Source organism: Rousettus aegyptiacus, unplaced genomic scaffold (genome assembly GCF_014176215.1).
Source record: "Rousettus aegyptiacus isolate mRouAeg1 unplaced genomic scaffold, mRouAeg1.p scaffold_m13_p_5, whole genome shotgun sequence".
NCBI classification, from domain to species: domain Eukaryota; kingdom Metazoa; phylum Chordata; class Mammalia; order Chiroptera; family Pteropodidae; genus Rousettus; species Rousettus aegyptiacus.
The window spans coordinates 102,387,853-102,398,923 of record NW_023416308.1 but is presented as its reverse complement, the minus strand read 5'-3'; the positions used below and the strand labels follow the sequence as shown (position 1 = coordinate 102,398,923).

The 11,071-nt window shown below is 37.0% G+C and overlaps 1 pseudogene; it reads left to right on the top strand.

The window, feature by feature from the left end:
- Positions 1–9,472: 9,472 nt before the first annotated feature.
- Positions 9,473–9,952, top strand: LOC107499231 (annotated as a pseudogene).
- Positions 9,953–11,071: the final 1,119 nt, after the last annotated feature.

Genomic DNA, 11,071 nt, shown 5'->3' with positions numbered 1-11,071 from the left:
GGTAGCAAGCGCAGAATTCTTGTTTAACCCAGAGTCACTTCTCTGGGACCCCCTTTTTCTCCCTTGTGTTTTCTTCAGGTAGATTTTATTCATCAACTCAGGTTTCTTCTTCTCAAAATAAGCATAGTATTCCTCCCTGTTATGAAGATGAAAGTAATGTAATAATGCATATGAAATCATGCTTTGAATGCCAGTATGGGTGGCTTGTGAGTTCTAAGAAATATAACTGTTTCCAAACTATAGGCTTGGGGAGGGCAGAGAGAGTTTTTCTTTTCACTGTGAAATACCCAGAGTGATGTAAATCTGGTTCCTGGCTCATTTATTCTCTCTCTTAAGCGCACGCGCTCTCTCTTTCTCTCTCTCTCTCTCTCTCTCTCTCTCTCTCTGTCTCTCTCTCTCCTCTCTCACTTTCTCTAATGCATACACGTTTATAAGATAGTGATATAAATTTGTTTTTTAAAATCTTAATAACCTAACTGTAGAGTTATGCTAAAAACATTAATAAGACATTAACATTCAAAATTTTTCATTGTCACATTCGTGTGCCTTATATTTGTTATCTAAATACTGGTTTGGAGCATATTTCTAAACCATTAGAAAAAAGCATGCTTATTGAGCGCCTGTATCAGTTAAAATGAGATAGATTTATTTTTATTTGTGTGTCACCTAATACATTAATTTAATGTGATTTCATCCGATCTGGATATAGAGGGAGATACTGGAAATATAAGAAACTGTGTGGTAAGTCCCACTGATGAAATAAATAGAAAATTAAACACTGGGTAATAAATGGTTATAATTTGACAAGGTACATAAATTACTATACCCAGGTTTAGAAAGAGCAAGTTTGACCAAGTCGTAAGTTTCAAGTGCTGCAATTATGTCTGAACCTTAAATTACTTGAGAAATATTTAGAGGCTCTGCCATACTAAGTGTAATGGGATAAGGTTCTTATTGAGTTCTAGTCAATTATCATGAGTAAGTCGGAATCGTTCTGGAACCCAAGTTAGCTGGTTGGGTGATTCATTTCCAAGATCCCACTGTGGCAAAATCCTGCCGCAGCCAGCTGTGCTGTAAGATAAGTTGATTCCCAGGTTTATTACTGAAGCACCACGGCAATGTCAGTAAATTTTCCAGAGTGATTTCCCTGTGGTCACACATTTATTTAGACAAAAAAAAAAAAAAAAAAAAAGGTTGTAATTGCAGTAGGTAGAAGATGGTATCAGTTGCAGGACACAGCATCATCCGAAGCATCTTTGGTCTGGTTGCAACTGAGAGAGAATGGCATCGTGAAAGCAGCCAGGCGATTTAAGGTTTGTAAGAAGCAGTTTTTGTTCCTTAAATTCTCTTGTGATTCTCATTATGGCATATCCCCAGATGTCCCTTGAATAGTGATAAGTTCCTGTTGCTATCCATTTGCAGTGGCGTTTAGCACCACTGAACAATTCGAACATATAATACTAGGGTTTTCAAAGGGCTTACTTACTATCAATACATTACAAAGTATTCCTCAGACCTTTTCTAATTCTTCTCTGACCTAGTAGTACAAAGCGCATTCCACAATGCTAAATGTATATCTCTGAAGAACAGCTTTCTGATTTAGCTGAAAACTCTCAGTTATATCTAGTGCCATGAGCTTTTACCATCTTTTTATTTATTTCTCTATTTACCATCACCATCTCCAACTTATGGTTTTCTTGCTTTTGCAGAAAGAAAGTTGAGGCAGAAATTATATGTTAGCCCAAATTCCCCAAAATAACTCTTTCTGTCTGAAATACTTGTAACATGAAGGCTAAAATGCTTTTCTTGTAGCTAGGATGTGGCTAAGTGATACAGTTACATCCAAGAAACCATAATCAGAAATACTCAGGTGCCCTACCCCTGCCTCTTTTTCCCTAGAATCTCATATACAGCCACGATGCAGTCATAAGTCATGTGACCATGAAGGAAAGGGAAATACAGGATCAATATCAGCAGACATATGCTTTCAGATTTCTTGCTGCTTGAGGAAAAAATCCTTGTTTTTGAATGAATGTAAATGTATCTGGCATTTGTAATCAAAAGCATTCTTACATAAATCAAAATTCTTCTTGAACGAGGAGACTCCAAAATTTGGAGGAAAATTGACTTTTCAACAAATGGTTAGTTGTGCTTTTAGTCTATTCTTATGAGATCTGTATATGGAAAAGTGTCTATTATAAATCTGAAGACACTATGTTTATCTGATACACCTCTTGCCATAGCCCTTTCTGAGCAATACCTGCAAGAGCATAAAATGGCTCGTCCTTTGAATTCACCACTAATATTGCATCAGTCTGGCTGTGATGGAATGCTTCTAATAGCTTAAAGTGCAAACACCGTTCTATTATCAAATTAGCATCAGTAACTCTTACATGTTCTTTTAGGGAGAAAAGACCTCTGCTTATATTAAATATGCATGAGGAACTTATTTCTGTTTGCTTATTTATTTTCATTTTCTATTTATCTTTTTTTTATTATTATTTCACGTCTTAAACTTAAATCCAAAATAAATATTTGGAAAAATTCTTTCCAAGAGGAAGTACATTTTGATTTCTCTTCTATTCCCTCAATCATGAATGCTTTCATTCCTTTGCTTTATGTTCCCAGAATTCCTCGTGGTATCTAATTCCTTTTGTTCTTCCTTATCTGATTCCTTAACTTGATCCCTTTCTGCTGGGTTAGTTTTCAGAACTTCGTCCTTTGCTGCCTCTTCTTCTCATGTGGCACATTCTTCTGGAATTATTGCGTTCACTTGTATGACTTTAATTATGCAACACAATGGTAGCTACTAAGTTCACGTCTCTGGGCCAGGACGCTCTCATGAGATTAATATGTGTGGTGGTGACCTGAACAACTTGCTCTCTGTAGGGGAAAAGGCATAATGTGTAGCACTTGCTGGTTTCTGCAGAGTAAGTACCTCCTCCATTGCAAATTTCAAACTACTTATGGTTTAACAACTAGCTTAAAAAGCTCCTGAATATTAATTGGCTTTTGAAAGCCAATAGGAATTGGTTCTCATGCACCAGAGAGCCTACTAGATGTGACCACTCGGTTGCTGTAAAACTTCAAAATCAGTATGCCTCAAGCAAACTCCCATTATCTTCTTCTCTCCCAGCCTTCTTTCTCCTTCTCAGTGATTAATACCACCACTCATTAATTTCCTTAAATCAGCATCCTGGATGCCATCCTTGATTTGTTCCTCACCATTATCCTCCACATTTGATCAGTAACCAATCAGTTATTACTCTTTGTCTTTTATGTCTCTCATAGCATGCTAGGCACACTAGCTAAATCTGGGTGTCACTGTCTCTCACTTGATGACAACAGTAGCCTTCTTATTGCTCTTTCTTTCTGGCTCATTTGATTCTTCTAATTGATATTCTATACAATGACCACAGAGATGGCCCTGTAAGGCAGGCTTAATAATGTCACACTCATTTATAGCACTTCATTGGTCTTCTGATGCAACCTGGATAAAGCTGCAACTCCTTCAGTATAATACAAGGCCCTTCTTGAGTTGATACCCACTAAACTACACAGCATCACTTCTTACCCAACAGACTACACTTAGCATTATATAATCAGATAAAATTTATTATACTTTGAGTCCAAACCTTTGCTCTTGTTCTTTTCTCTTATAAGACTAATACTATCAATAGCAAACCAATATTTTAAGTTTTAATTTCATTATCAATATTTTTGTTTAATCTTCATAACCACCCTAGTTTGTTGTTGTTGTTGTTGTTGTTGTTTTAATTTAGGAACAGAGAGCTCAACCAACTTTTCCAAGATTACACAGGTAGTAAATGTGGGGATTATACCCTATTGTTTCTAAATGCTCTACCTCCTCCAACTCTTAATCATTACTACAACTTCTGCTTATGGTTCCTGTCCTGCAGGAAGCTTTAAAAAAGGAAAATGTGTTCCCATATTACCTTAAACTAATTGTTATTCTTGGTATAACTGTTATCTTAGGAATTGCCTTTTATTTGTCCATGACCTCCAGAAAAATATCATTTTTTTCAGAGACAGGGCTGTCTTTCTCACCATTATATCCAAAGCATTTAGTAGTATGCTCACTACATAACAGATATAAATTCTTATTTGTTAAACAAATAAATGTTGAAAGGTGAGAAACTGCCACTTGAGATCAGTAAGGCTCAACAATTTACAGACTCATATTGCATTAGAAATTGGAACCAAATAACAGAGAGTAGAAATTCAACAAAGCCCTCCTACACTTCTTTTGATTGACACATTTATTTCAGGATTATAACCTAAGAAATAAATAGAAGGAAAATATAAATTGTAGAATTATAGATTGTGGATTATTAAATTTAGAGATCTTCCTGTCTGTTCCTCTAACTATATAATAAAGGAAACTAAAAGTCAAGACAGATAATGAGATCTGTTCAATCCTTTTATTTATTCACCTTTCTCATGAGATTTAACTAGGGAGCTTGACAGGGGTTTTGTCTTTCAAAAGAATAAGAACAGATCTGGGCGAAAGATGGCAGACTACATAAAAGTGGGGTGCGCCGCCTCCCAGGTCCGCATTGAAATTACAACCAAATTATAAAATAATCAACGTAGAGAATCATCTGAAGTCCAGGCGATCTTAACACGTCAGTTTGATAATATAAAAAAGAAGCCACATTGAAGACGGTAGTAGGGGCAGAGTCGCCAGTCAGGCTAAACCCACATCCCTGGTGGTGGAAGTTCACTGGGAGAAAGAGCGAGGCTGCAGAGGCTCCCCTGAAGGAGAAGGGGCTCCTAGCCTCGTTTGGGGGCTCCCCAGCCCAGGGTTCCAGTCCAGGGAAGAGGAGATTCCAATAACCCTGACTGTGAAAACCAGAGGGGATTCTGGTCATCGGGGTGAGATGGAAGGAGACTAAAACCTTAAACACCCCTCTGAAGGGCCCACGCACAGGCTTTCTGACGTACGGACATGCAACCGGAACACCAGAGGTGGGTCGGAGTCTCCAGCGGGATTCATACTGAGAAAAGTCTGCATTACCTGGCACCAGAACAAGGGCCGGAAGGGCAGCAACCACTGTGCCTTAGTCCAGTCCCCCAACCAGGCAATCTCCAGCCTGACTATCTGTGGGCCAGTCCCAGATAGCCTCTGGTCTTGCTATGATCTGGGACTTCTGTGGTAAGGCATGAAGGGTTAATGAAGTTGCAGCAAGACTGAGGCTGAATCCATCTGACTGCCACTGTCTCCTTGAGACCCTGTCCCACCCTACCCATGAATTGCCCCAGGTGGCCCATTGACAGTGAACTGGTACCTCCCTGCCCCTCCCTTCCTGGAGTCTCCCAATCCACACAGGCAATAAACTTTGGCTGGCACAGGGCAGGCACTGCACTGAAATCAGTTACAGGCAGACCTCCGCTGCCTGCGAGAGTTGCAATATTCGTCCAGGGAGCTCAGGGGTCTGTGGGACCACCCTAGATGGCAGCTGGTCTCACTGAGATTTGTGACTACAGCAGGAATGTCTAGGCACAGAAGTTGCAGCAAACTGAGGTTGTATTGGCTTAAAGGCCCTCGTCTCCCTGAGAGTCTGCTTCACCCAAGCCACAAAGTGACTGCAGCCCCCTGACAGTCAGTCTTTCAAAAGAATAAGAACAGATCTGGGCGAAAGATGGCAGACTACATAGAAGGGGAGAGAAGGAGAAATTAGGGAGATCATTTTATAAACTATATAAATGTCTAACCAATGTACTATATGCTTGAAACTAATAAAAAAGATAATTTATGTGAAAAAAAATAAGAACATGGAAAAAAGAATAACAAGGAATGAAAATTTGGATCTGGACATTTTAACATTAAATCATCAGTTATTTGATATTAAAAGTTATAATTGTTACTTTACTATAAACAAAAATTAAAAATAGTTGATTGAAAATAGAGTGAATGGGGCATAAATTTATCTTGGATTGTTTTATTTTTCTGTTCCTACATTTCCATTAATAGAAATACACTCTCTGACATTTTAGTAAAATGCACTTCATCGCCTGGTACTTCTTCCATCTCTGTAAATTGAGACTGACACAACTATTCTCACAGGGGTTATATAACATAATTATGACAATTCTCTAAAACTTTAAGCAGCATCTATCATTTAGTAGAGACTCATTAAACATTAGATGAATAATAAAAATTTTGCTGACTTTGAATACTTCCTTTCATTTTAACAAGTGTTTTTGTGTTTTTTTGTTGTTGTTATTTTTAATTCTGGATGCAGTTTTATTACGCGGTCCAAGAATTTGAAATGCCTTTCCTACCTCCACACTCACCTTCTCTGAAATCATTATTCACAATTTGTAGGGTCACATGAATAACGGGGATATCTCAAATACATTTTTCTGAAATGGTCTGTCGTGAGAAATTAAGTTTTGAGCTCTTAGGCTGCAGCTAGGATATGTGAATTTTGAGAGCTTTTTTTTTTTTTAATTTTTCACTTTGTCCTTGAGTAAGGCCATTTATTATCTTTTTCCCCCCTCCAAATAAAGGATTTAAATGTTGCCTCAAAAATTAAATAGAGCATTTGAAAACATTTTTTTCAAAAGCCAATCTGTTCAGAATGATTTTACTGATCCAGTTTATGGACAATTTCCTTCGCTTGCTTCCTTCATTATTAAACAAAATGCTGGAAACAGCAGGGTCTATCCATTCAGACTTCATTTGTACTTGGGCTTCGTTTATTATCCTGGCCATCTTTCATGTGCTTTGACTTCATGATCATTTTCCTAGTCACAAATTATGATGGGGACATCAAGAGCAGAACAAGAAAAATATGAGTTTTAATGTCCCATGTACGCGTATATTCATCAGATCGGGACGATGCAGAAACCCCAGATAAAAAAGAAAAGAACTTTTTTCTAGGCCTCCTCTTACTATAAATGAGATTTTTGTAACTGCATTGTGTGAATCAGATCTGCTATCCAGCCAGCAGTCAGGCAGTGAATAAGTCCCTTTCTCTCCAATGACCTACTAAGTCCTTCAATCTTCCTGATGACAAAGCTGAGAGAAAGTCCCAAGCAATAGCTGATAGCATATAATAAATATTTGTCTTTCCTTCACAGAAATACTGCTACATTTGTATCAGATGTTTCAAGTTCATGTCTTAACTCTTACCCTTGAATGTTATCATTGACATGAAAATGAACATACACTGTTTCCAGAAAGGCCTCTAAGAATATGTATTAGAGTGGAAACAACATTAAATCAGGTGAGGTGCTGTGATAAAGAGCTTGTTGGATAAGTGAACAATTGAATAGGAACCTGAATAAATGAGCCATCCATATATCCGTGGGAAGAAGCTCGGGCAGAATTTCTGATCCTCAAGGCCCAGAAGCAAGTATAGCTAGAGCATATTAGGAATATTTCGGAAATGGTAAAAAGGTTGGCTTGTCTCCATCACAATGAGCAAGGGAAAGAATGGCAGGTGACAGGATGAAGACTCAGTCAGGGGTCCAGATCACACACGACTGTGTAGGCTACGATAAGGAACTGGGTTTCATTCTAAGCACAACGGGAAGCAATTAGAGCAGAGGAGTGGCATTATTGGATTGCTTATTTCAGAGAATCATTTGATAAGCAATGTAACATCACACCAAAACCAACAAAACAACATAACTATGAAGGCACTAAAAAAATACTATATTACAATCAAAATCGTTTATTGAAAGCGCTGAAATCAAGAGGTTCGAGCAAAGGAAAGAAAGTTCGTATTAGTTTTTGCTTTTGCCCAAACATTTTGTTCCCACTCTGCTTCTTTAACTCTTTAACTTCTTTAACTCTGCTTCTCAGACATATCTCACTATTTTTTTTTCAGACACCGCTAAATAATTCAGTCCACCACTAAATTTCAGTGCCAAGAAGAATCTTATTTTGGTATTAAAATGTCTCATCGAATGTAAAAATCCAATTTCAGAAACTCACTAACTGAGTCTACATATCCTTTTTTTTTTTTTTTGCTTTTTTATCTTGTTTATCTTTTCTGTCTTTCCCATTAAAATAGCTAGTCTATGAGAACAGAATTTTTTGTCTGTTTTATTCATTGCTGTATACCCAGCGCAGGAACATAGCAGTTATTTTAAAATAGATGTTAAAAAAATGTGACCATTTAGAGATGAAACATAGCTAGAAAAATACAAAGGCTTCACATCACTCTGATATGATTAGGAGGAGATGTGTCTTTCCAAGAGTGATGGAAAGGTGGGAGCCTGTGTGGTTTGAAGAAAATGAGCAAGTAACAGAAGAGGGAGTGGTAAATTTTTCAAATGCTACCAAGTGTTTAAGTACAGCAAGATCTTAGAATTATCGAGTTTGGCAAGTCACTTGAAAATCATAGATTCAGCTGAGTGAAAAGAATAGTTGAATCTGCTATTTTCACATATTCAATCTAAGTGGAGAATGAGAGTTGAAAAAATATAAACTTCCACTTCACACAATGATTTCAAACAGATTTGCTCTTAAAGGTTGCATAAAATGGTAAAGGGTGTAATAACTAGAAGGAAATACAGGATTAAGGAAGTACATTTAATGAGATGTTCATGGCTGAAACACATCAAATATTTATAGTTATCATACTTATGTTCATTATATGTGCATATAATATTTAATATATAATGTCGCTATATATTATATAATATAAATATAGGCAATACTTATATTTATACAAATATAGCATGTTATTTATATTATATGTTAGATTATATATTTATATTTATTACCATCGGGTTATAGAATTAAAGAGTCACACAGAGACCTAGGCCGTATCTGCACTATCTGCTACAGGACATTCAACAAGGCAGTAGAGAAACAGAAAAAATAAAACCATAGCACAAACATTTTTAATTTGAATATTGTGTGAGTGGACATTCCTAACCAAATGTATCTTCTGGCAGATGAGGTTACAGTTTCGACAGGGGATTCTTTGGACAGTGTGCAGGAAGAGGTGGAGAATGTGGATTGGGAGCTCAAAGAGGGGTCCAAATGAGGGTTACAGATGTGAGTTTAAGAATATCTGAGACAACTCAAGCCATGAATGTGAGCGAGTCAACCGAAAGAATGGAGAAGAGAAGAACTGAGGTCAATCTAGAATAACAAAGCCTAGTAAGAAACGAAAGAGAGTAGCAAAAAAGTCACAGGAGGTAGGTGGTTAAGGAAGAAAGTAAGAATCAGCAGAAGTGGATTTGGAAAAAGGAGAGATTTTGGTAGTCAAGAATAACAGGTAATGCAGGAAGGTCTAGAAAGGTGAGACCATTGAATCTAGAATTTTACAGGTGGTCCTGTAAAGAGAATTTTGGGTTTCTTTTCAGTAATGCAGACAGTGCAGAAATCAAGAGGCCCAAAGGAGTTGAGGACCTTGGATGCCAAGTTCTCTTAAGATTTCAGAAATGGGCCTTGCAGATGCCACCACTCCAGAGCCATTCGTCCCCAGTCATGATCAACCCAACCATGTTCTTCAACATTGCCGTCAACAGCAAGAACTTGGAGCCCGCGTCTCCTTTGAGCTATTTGCAGACAAAGTTCCAAAGACAGCAGAAAACTTTCATGCTCTGAGTACTGGGGAGAAAGGATTTGGTTATAAAGGTTCCTACTTTCACAGAATTATTCCAAGATTTATGTGCCAAGGTGATGACTTCAGATGCCATAATGGCACAGGTGGCAAGTCCATCTACAGGGAGAAACTTGATGATGAGAATGTCACCCTGAAGAATACAGGTCCTAGCATCTTATCCATGGCAAATGTTGGACCCAACACAAACCATTTTTTGCACTGCCAAGACTGAGTGGGTGGATGGCAAGCATGTGGTCTTCGGCAAAGTGAAAAAAGGCAAAAATATTGTGGAGGCCATGGAGTGCTTTGGGTCTAGGAATGGCAAGACCAGCAAAAAGATCACCATTGCTGACTGTGGATAACTCTAATAAATTTGACTTGTTTTATCTTAACCACCAAACCATTCCTTCTGTAGCTCACAAGAGTATCCCTCATCCCGCCTGCTCTGAACACCCTATTATAACATAATCTCTGTTCTCGCTGTGATTCTTCAGGTTCCAGGTTTTCTTTGTACCTCTAAGTCTAGCTGGGTTGCAAACTTGTTTATGATTATGAAATAAAAGTTAAACAAACAAAATAAAGATTTCAGAAACAAATGAACACAAAAATAGGGGAAACATAAGAGAAGAAAAGCCTCTTTGTTCAGTTTAAGGGAAATTATAATACGCTTTTATGAAAAAGAAAGGAATTACTGGGAAAGGAAAACTGAAAGAAGAAAACCTCTATCATGGAGGAGGACACTTCCATTCTGAAAGGTCAAAGATAATGTCATTTCAAGCATGTTTTGAAAGCAACTGACTTGAATATAATTTTTTTTTTTTTACTTTAAATGTGCTTAATGTTTTGGGGGCCTGTTTACATGTGTTCTATATCTTTATATATATGTGTGTGTGTGTGTGTATGTGTATATATATATATATATATATATATATATAGAACATATTTGCATATGTTCTAAATTTTTTTCATAGCAGCTTCATTATGTATTTGATATGGATAAGATGATCTTCATATTAGAAAACAGGTAATAATTTCCATTTTTCATTGTATATTCACATTACTTTCCTTCTAAGCAGTCATTATAGTGCTATAGATATCTCTTTGGATTCATTTATCATGAACAGACCTTAAAATATATTCAATTTGCACTTTTTTTCTCTCTTTCTTCTTTTTGTTACAAACCAGTAGATTATATATTCTATCATATTTTATTGTCTGAAATAGCTGCCGAACAAGAAAATATATAATTTGTACTCTTGCACCTGGAAATGAAATTTATCATTTCAGCACAATTTCATCTGAGGAAAAACCCAGAATTTTTTTTTCCTATATAGACATACTCATTATTTTATTCTCCGCAAAGCAGATTCATTTAACATAGTAATTAAAACACTACATTAGGAGTCAGTTCAATTCTACCTTTGGCTATGTTGAATATTGGCCCTAGTCCCACTTCACAAATAATCCATCATAACCTATCC